Source organism: Asparagus officinalis, chromosome 3 (assembly GCF_001876935.1).
Source record: "Asparagus officinalis chromosome 3, Aspof.V1, whole genome shotgun sequence".
Classification (NCBI taxonomy): Eukaryota; Viridiplantae; Streptophyta; class Magnoliopsida; order Asparagales; family Asparagaceae; genus Asparagus; species Asparagus officinalis.
The window spans coordinates 104310376-104317685 of record NC_033796.1 but is presented as its reverse complement, the minus strand read 5'-3'; positions in this window follow the sequence as shown (position 1 = coordinate 104317685).

Here is a 7310-nt window from a genome sequence, read left to right as displayed (position 1 = left end):
AATCATCACTAATGTGTCCCTTGGCTAATTGGAGGAGCCTTTCCAGGTTTATTTAAACCCACTCTGCCTTTGTCCTCTCCCTGATTTTAAATTATTCAAGGAAAGTATTCAATTTGATCTTAAAACTAGATAGTTGTTTAATTCTCTGTTTATATATAACTCAGGATATCAGGAATGCGCATGTGCCCGTTTATATACATATTATATTCTCTGTCTAATTCTCCTTTATAAACCCCATGTTTTTTTGTTTAATCTAAGTGATTGTGCATGAAATATTGTGCACTAACCGCAGAGCTACCGTGGAACGGCTTCCGAAAAATTATGAAAGATAACGGTGACCCAGAACATGTCCAATCAAGAGGGGTGCATCATCTAGTCGATGCTATAATAGTAATAGCCAAGGAAAAAACTCATATCGGGATATCGATATCGAGGGTATAGTTAAGGGTGTCCAAAAAGCCCGCGGCCCGGGCCCGGGGTTGGCCCGGAAACCCGGGCCAAACCCGGGTCCGGGCCCGGCCCAGGCAACAACGGTCACCGTATGGTGACTATTGATGGAAAAACCCGGGCCGGCCCGGACCGAGACCGTTTTGGCCGGGCCGGCCAAACGGTCATATTTGGCCATTTGACCGATTTGCCCCTTAAAACGGTCAAAACGGCTAGAATATGAGGGTTTTTTGGTCATTTGCTTAGGGAGCTGCCTCTATAAATAGATGGGGGTTTTTACTTCTTCTTCTCACACCAAAACTCTTCTACTTCTCTCTAATACTCTCTTATACAATATTACACTCTCTTATAATCTCTTATATTGTCTAATACTTCTATCAAATGGCTTCTGGATCTAATTATGAAGAGTAACACCTATCTCCTACCGATCCAAAAATGAATCCTCCTACAACTACTCCTCCTCCTACCAGTGTTAATCCTGAATCTGGTGGCGACGAATCTACTGCACCAAGAGCTCCTAAAAGGCCGAGATCCGATGATCTGGTGGCGACGAATCTACTGCACCAAGAGCTCCTAAAAGGCCGAGATCCGATGTGTGGAATTTTTTTAAGAAGATAGACGTCACCAAGGATGAACACGGTAGGATCATCTCCCAGAAGGCAAAATGTGCGTTGTGCGGTCAGATTTTCCAAGCTCATCATAAGAGCGACACCAACCATCTCAAACGTCATATAGAAAAACACAACAAAGGCTAGAATCTTCAAGGTGATATCTGATAGTCTATAATTTCCCAATCCTCCTCTTCTGGTACCCTCGGTATTAGAATTATGATGCTGCCCGAGCTAGAAAATGCGTAACCAGGTTTATTGTTCTTAAAAACCTACCTTTTAAATTAGTAGAAAATGATGAATTTGAAGATTTGTTTAGAGATGGTTTTTATCCTGCATTTACAAAATTTTCTCATCAAACCTGTCAACGTGATATTTTAAAATATTATGAGGAGGAACAAGGAAAAATAATTTCTTATTTTAAAAATTTAAACTATAAATTTTCTTTAACTTCTGATATTTGGACATCTAGAGTACAAACTAGTTATTTATGCATCACAGCACAAAAGAGTTGTTTCTTTTATTGCAATTGAAGAGTCACACACTGGTATTAATGTTGCAAATTTAATTGTTGAAGAACTTATGAAACTAGAAATTGATCAAAGAATATTTTTTCTTTCACTAGATAATGCAAGTAATAACAATGTAGTTGTTGATTTTATTAAAACAACTCTGTCATTGCCATGTCATGGTGACCTGCCATATTTTAAATTTAATTATTAAAAGTACATTTTCTGAAATTAAACTCATGATAGAAAATGTTAGAACAGTTGCTAATATGCATAATGCTTCTGAAATGAGAATTAAAAGATGAAAACAATGTTGTAAAAGAAAAAATTATAAGCCTAGACTAATTCCAAAAAATGTTGACAATAGGTGGAATTCCACATATGCAATGTTAAGTGTAGCAATAGAATATAAAGAAATTATAAATGATTTTATAAATTTTTATATTTCTAGTTCTAGCTCTGGTAGCACTTATGGAATAAGTGAAGATGAATGGACAATTATATATAAATTAAATGAGATGTTACAAGTTTTTTATGATGCTACTATGTTATTATCTGGTTGTTATTATCCAACTATTACTTTAGTTGCTTTACAAATTTTAAATATTCAAAAAAAATTTGCCAAATATCGTATATATGGATGATATTTTTGGAAATATAATTTTTCAAATGGAGAGCAAATTTAATAAGTATTTTAGGCCTATTCCTCATATTTTTGGTTTGGGGGTTCTTATTGATCCATGTTTGAAGGATATTAGTCTTCGAAGTTTGTTATAATCATTGTATGGTGGACAGATTATAGACTTAGATGATGGTTCCACCCTTACTGCTACTTCTCATCATTTATCTATTAGAAATTATTTTTAAACATTATATGATGAGTATGCAGCTAGACATGGTGTAGCTGCACAACAGTCTACAGCTTCAGCGCCTTCGGCTTCGAGCACAGGTCGGGATAAAAGTGTAAGTTTTGATAGGTATGCAATGGTAGTTGAACTAACTGGTGGATCTGGAATTGGTTCAGGATTAGAGGTTTCTGAATTAGATGAATATTTTTCTGCTTCCTTAGTTAAATGTCAATGAAATGCTTTAGGTATTTTACAATGGTGAAGAGTATATAGATCAGTTTCATATCCTATACTTTCCACTATGGTTCGTGACTTACTATCAGTGCAGGTTTCGACGGTAGCTTCAGAATCCGCCTTCAGAACAGCAGGACGTTTGATCGACGACCACAGGACATGCTTAGATCTGTATACTGTACAAGCGGTGATGTGCTTACAAGATTGGTGGAGGTACGAGAAGCGAACACAAGGCATCGATCAGATTGCTATAATTGAAGATAAATTTGAAGAGTTAGGACTAGCAGATGATATAAAGATTAGATAATATTCATCAAATTGTAATTTTTATTTCTTAGCTTTAAATTTATAATGAATAAAGATTAGATAATATTCATCAAATTGTAATTTTTATTTCTTAGCTTTAAATTTATAATGAATTATTTCGAAAAAAGTTACAAATGATAGTGATATGGGTGAGTAGGTGCCAACCTAGTTGGGATTTACTCATCTATTGTGATGCGACTGTAGGCGTCTAAAAATGCCTATAGGTATCCACACACAGCTCGAGACGGAGAGAAGGTGATGAAGGTCATTATCTAAGTCAAAGAGGATTATCTGACACCGACCAGCGAATCAACGAACTATAGATGAAGTGGCCCGCGTGCTCACCGGTCACCACCAAGTGGCCCGCACACTCACCGGCCACCAAATCGGCGAACCAAGTGGCCCACGTGCTCACCGGCCACCATCAAGTGGCTCGGGCACGCGTCCACGCCAGAGCGCGGCCCGGCAAACGGGCGAACTAAAAGTAACCCGTGCGCAGTCACAGAGGGCGGTCACCTCCAAAATGGCAGCGCGGGCACTCGGTGACGCGGCACCAAATGGTGGCGCGACAAGGTGGGCCGAGGATCAGCCAAATGGTGCGACAAGGTAGCGCGAGGGGCGCAGCGCAAATTGGTGGTCGAGCCAACCAAATGGTGGCGCAGCAGGCTGGCCGAAGCCACCAATGGTGGTCGGCACGGTGGCGAAGCCACCAATGGTGGTTCGGCAGGTGGGCGCGAGGGCACCAATGGTGGCCAACAGCACGGCGAATAGCTGAGGCGCAGCCGAATGGTGGCCGAGGGCCACCATTTACTGCTGCCGCCAACCGCGATCCACAGGAGCTCGCTTTTGACTCCCAAACCTCCCAAAAAGCGGATTTCGATGATTTTTAAGGATTCTTTCGTCTCAGGGCCTCCCTAACTGTTTTGAGGCTATCCCTAAACGCGTTTAAATAGTTATAAACTGCAGATGACGTTTAAACACAAATTCTTATTCAAAAGGACATCTCCAAATGCCTATAAATAGAAGCCTAGGGTCTTCTTTAAAGAGGATCTGAAATCTGAGGGCGAGGTGCTGTCTAATTGAACAGTAGACCACGAATTTTAGAGGAGAATTGGCAGATCTTGGCGAACTTCCTCATAAAGAGAAAGGCTTCGAAAGGTTTGTGATTCTTTCCCCTTCTTTCCTCCGGATTAAACTTGGTTTTAATCTCGAGAAGAGCCACAATCTCGCTTGGTCGTGATTGTCGCTTCCGCAATTGTTTCCTTCGTGAAACAAGAACGTAGTTATACTGTCAATCGGGTTTGATCTGCGGTGGTCCACGGACTAACGCGTCCCCGACACAGGCAAAGATCCCACACAAAGCAGCGGAAGATAAACTACTGCTGCGTTTTATTTGATAAAGTTGTAATCTTTATTTTTCATTGTAAGAAGATCTTATAAAAAGATCAACTTTTCTTTCAGTTTGAACTTGTACTCGATAAACGGTGTAACATGTTTAAAAGCAATGGAAAAGGCAACTTTTGACGAAAATAAACTGGCGACCACAGTGGGAGGCAACAGCTTCGCTGCCGAAGCTGTCGTGCCGCAACCGCGGATCCGGATTCCGGTTCACGAAGAGGTCGAGTACGAATTCGACCAACTAAAATTTGAGGAGTATATTTCATCCTCCTCCTCCTCCAGATCCTCCGTACCTCGCAAGCGCATGAAGATCAAGGCCCTCGTTGCCATTGCAATCTCGCCTTGCAAAGCCCCTCCGGCCTCCAATGAAGCCGGATCTACAGATCTGGACTCCTCAATCAAGAAGATAACCGCTATAGCCACGCCAACTTTATCGAAGAGGGCACACCAAAGGCAGCGCCAACGACTTGCGCGCCAATTTGCTAAGGCTTTGGAGCCTATTGACGGGATTGGCTATGAGACGGATCTGAAACGCAGAAGGCACCAAGTGCCGCAGGAACAAATAAATGGCCTCTCCTCCAAACCAACAGTGAATGAGTGGATCCAAGTCAAACGGACCCGCTCAACCCTCGAGGAGCGCATTCAGAAGCGTCGTGCCTTGATTGCGCACGCACGAATTCTCGTGCGAGAGGCGCAGAAGCTGAAGCGAAAAGAGGTGATCAAGAAACCATCAAAACCACACCAAGTCTGGAAACCAAAGTCCGAAACAGCATCGACAAAAAGTCAAACAGCTTCGGAACTGCAGAAATATGTGAACCACCGTCTGGTGGCTCGGCCCAAGCCACCAATTGGTGGTTTGCGTCGGTTCGGGCCCGGTTCGGTTCGGTTCATGTCCGGTTCGGTTCGGTTCGTGTCCGGTTTAGTTCGATTCGCACCCGGTTCACCTCTCGCGGTCCCGTTTAAGCCTCCGGCAGCCCATATTTCTGTCCCGATGAATCACACACCTCCGGTAGGGTCCCGCGGCAGCATGGACTTGTCCCATTCCAAGATGAGGATGACGGATCACCTAGGTCCTTTGCACGAGGATCGAAGCAAAGTTCTGATCAAAGAACACTTGGGTCCAGTGACTGAACCCCGAGCAACCACTCAAGCTGGGGTTCGCACACGTCCTCGCAACAAGTTAAAGCCTTCCTTTAATAGGAAAACCCCTGCAATTGACCCCCTCGGACGGCAAATTAAAGTTCAAGAGCCCGTCAAGAGTTCGCGCTCCCAAAAGCACGGCTCCAAACGTGTGACTCTTAAGAACGCCATCAAAGCGACAAATCTCCGGAAGGAAACATGTTGGTCAGACGATAACGTTATACCTAAAAAGTCATGCCAACACGCGATAGGTTGCTCCGGTCATATGACCGACGAGTTGTACTATCAGGCTAGGGGTACGAATAGAGCTCGAAAGAGAAATACCCGGGAAATGGATTCTCTTTGTCCATGTACCAAACTTATCAAGGCGGTATTATCAGAGTATAACTGCTCCAAGACCGCCTCGCAGAGGATTTCGGTATTTGAAAGACTTTCTACAGAAACGCTAAGACACAAGTCAAAACGTTTTCGTAAAAGGAAGCCGGCCGTTCAAGAACATGAATTCTCAAAAGTCACGATTAATATGACAGACAAAGGAAAATCCACATGACGCTTCAGTCCCAAACCTTTTCCACAAATATCTCAACGATTGACTCGGCTACAAACCGGGGCTATCAGGCCTAGAGATTATAGGAGAATTCAGAGAGGGCAGTCCTCAGACGATGAAGCATCAGATGCTAACTCTGCAATTGCTTCAGATGCCACTATGTCCAGTACGGAACAGACTCGAGAGTCATTCATGATCACTACTGAACATATGGCTCAACTTCTTCAAGAAGCATTGGCAAAGCAGAAAGAGGACTTTAAAATTGAGATGGATATGGCTGTGCAACGGGTTAAAGATTTACATGCCCAACAACTCCAACAGTTGTCAAATCAACGCGGTGAATCTAGTTGTCGAACTACCAATCAAATAGATAGCGACTCAGAAGTGGAGGAAAATATCAATGTTGATGTCCCACCTGAGAATAAAAATACCGAAGGTATCCTTAACGCTGGGGGTGGTACCAATATCCATCCCCAAAATCGCCAGAAGAGAGAGGTAGGCGAAGACCTTAAGATGAAAGACTTGGAAAGTAAAATTAATGCTTTGATGTCTGCTCAAGAGGTAAAAAAGACTGGCATTCCATGTCCTTACCCGAAAGAATGGTACTCAATTCCATACCCAGCGAAGTTCAACTTAATTAATTTTACGCCGTTTGACGGGAAGGGTTCGCCCACACAACATCTGATCTACTTCAAGTCTTACTTGGGTATGATCTCTGGCAATGAATGCTTGATGGTTCGGTCATTCGTTGGCACCCTTCACGGGCCCACCTTCGATTGGTACCGCCGTCTTAAACCGGGGAGTATCAATAGCTGGGATGACATGGAGAGCTTATTTCTCGGCAACTTCTTCGACGACGACGCCGAGATATCGATCGAAACACTCTTTGAAGAGAAACAGAAAGATGGAGAGCTCGTTGAGAACTTTGTTAAGCGCTTCCGGAACAAGGCAATGAACTGCCGAGATCCGGTCACGGAGGAATTCATCCTCCAAACATGCCACAACAATCTTTCCTTAGAAGTGTTAGAAGTTATGGGAGTCGCACTGTCCTACACATGGAAAGAGTTGAAGACGCACGGAGAGCAGGCCGAACGCTTCCTCCGAAGGAAGAAGGCCGAGAGGAGCCAACCGACGACTAATCCTCTGAACTCAAACTTCGCCTCCCGTGGTAAAGGGAAGGCCCCTGCAGCTGCGGTTGATGCTAATCAGACGTCACAACAGCAACCCCGAAGACAGCAGAAGACTTCAGGTTCAAGACTCCAAAAAGAGTATT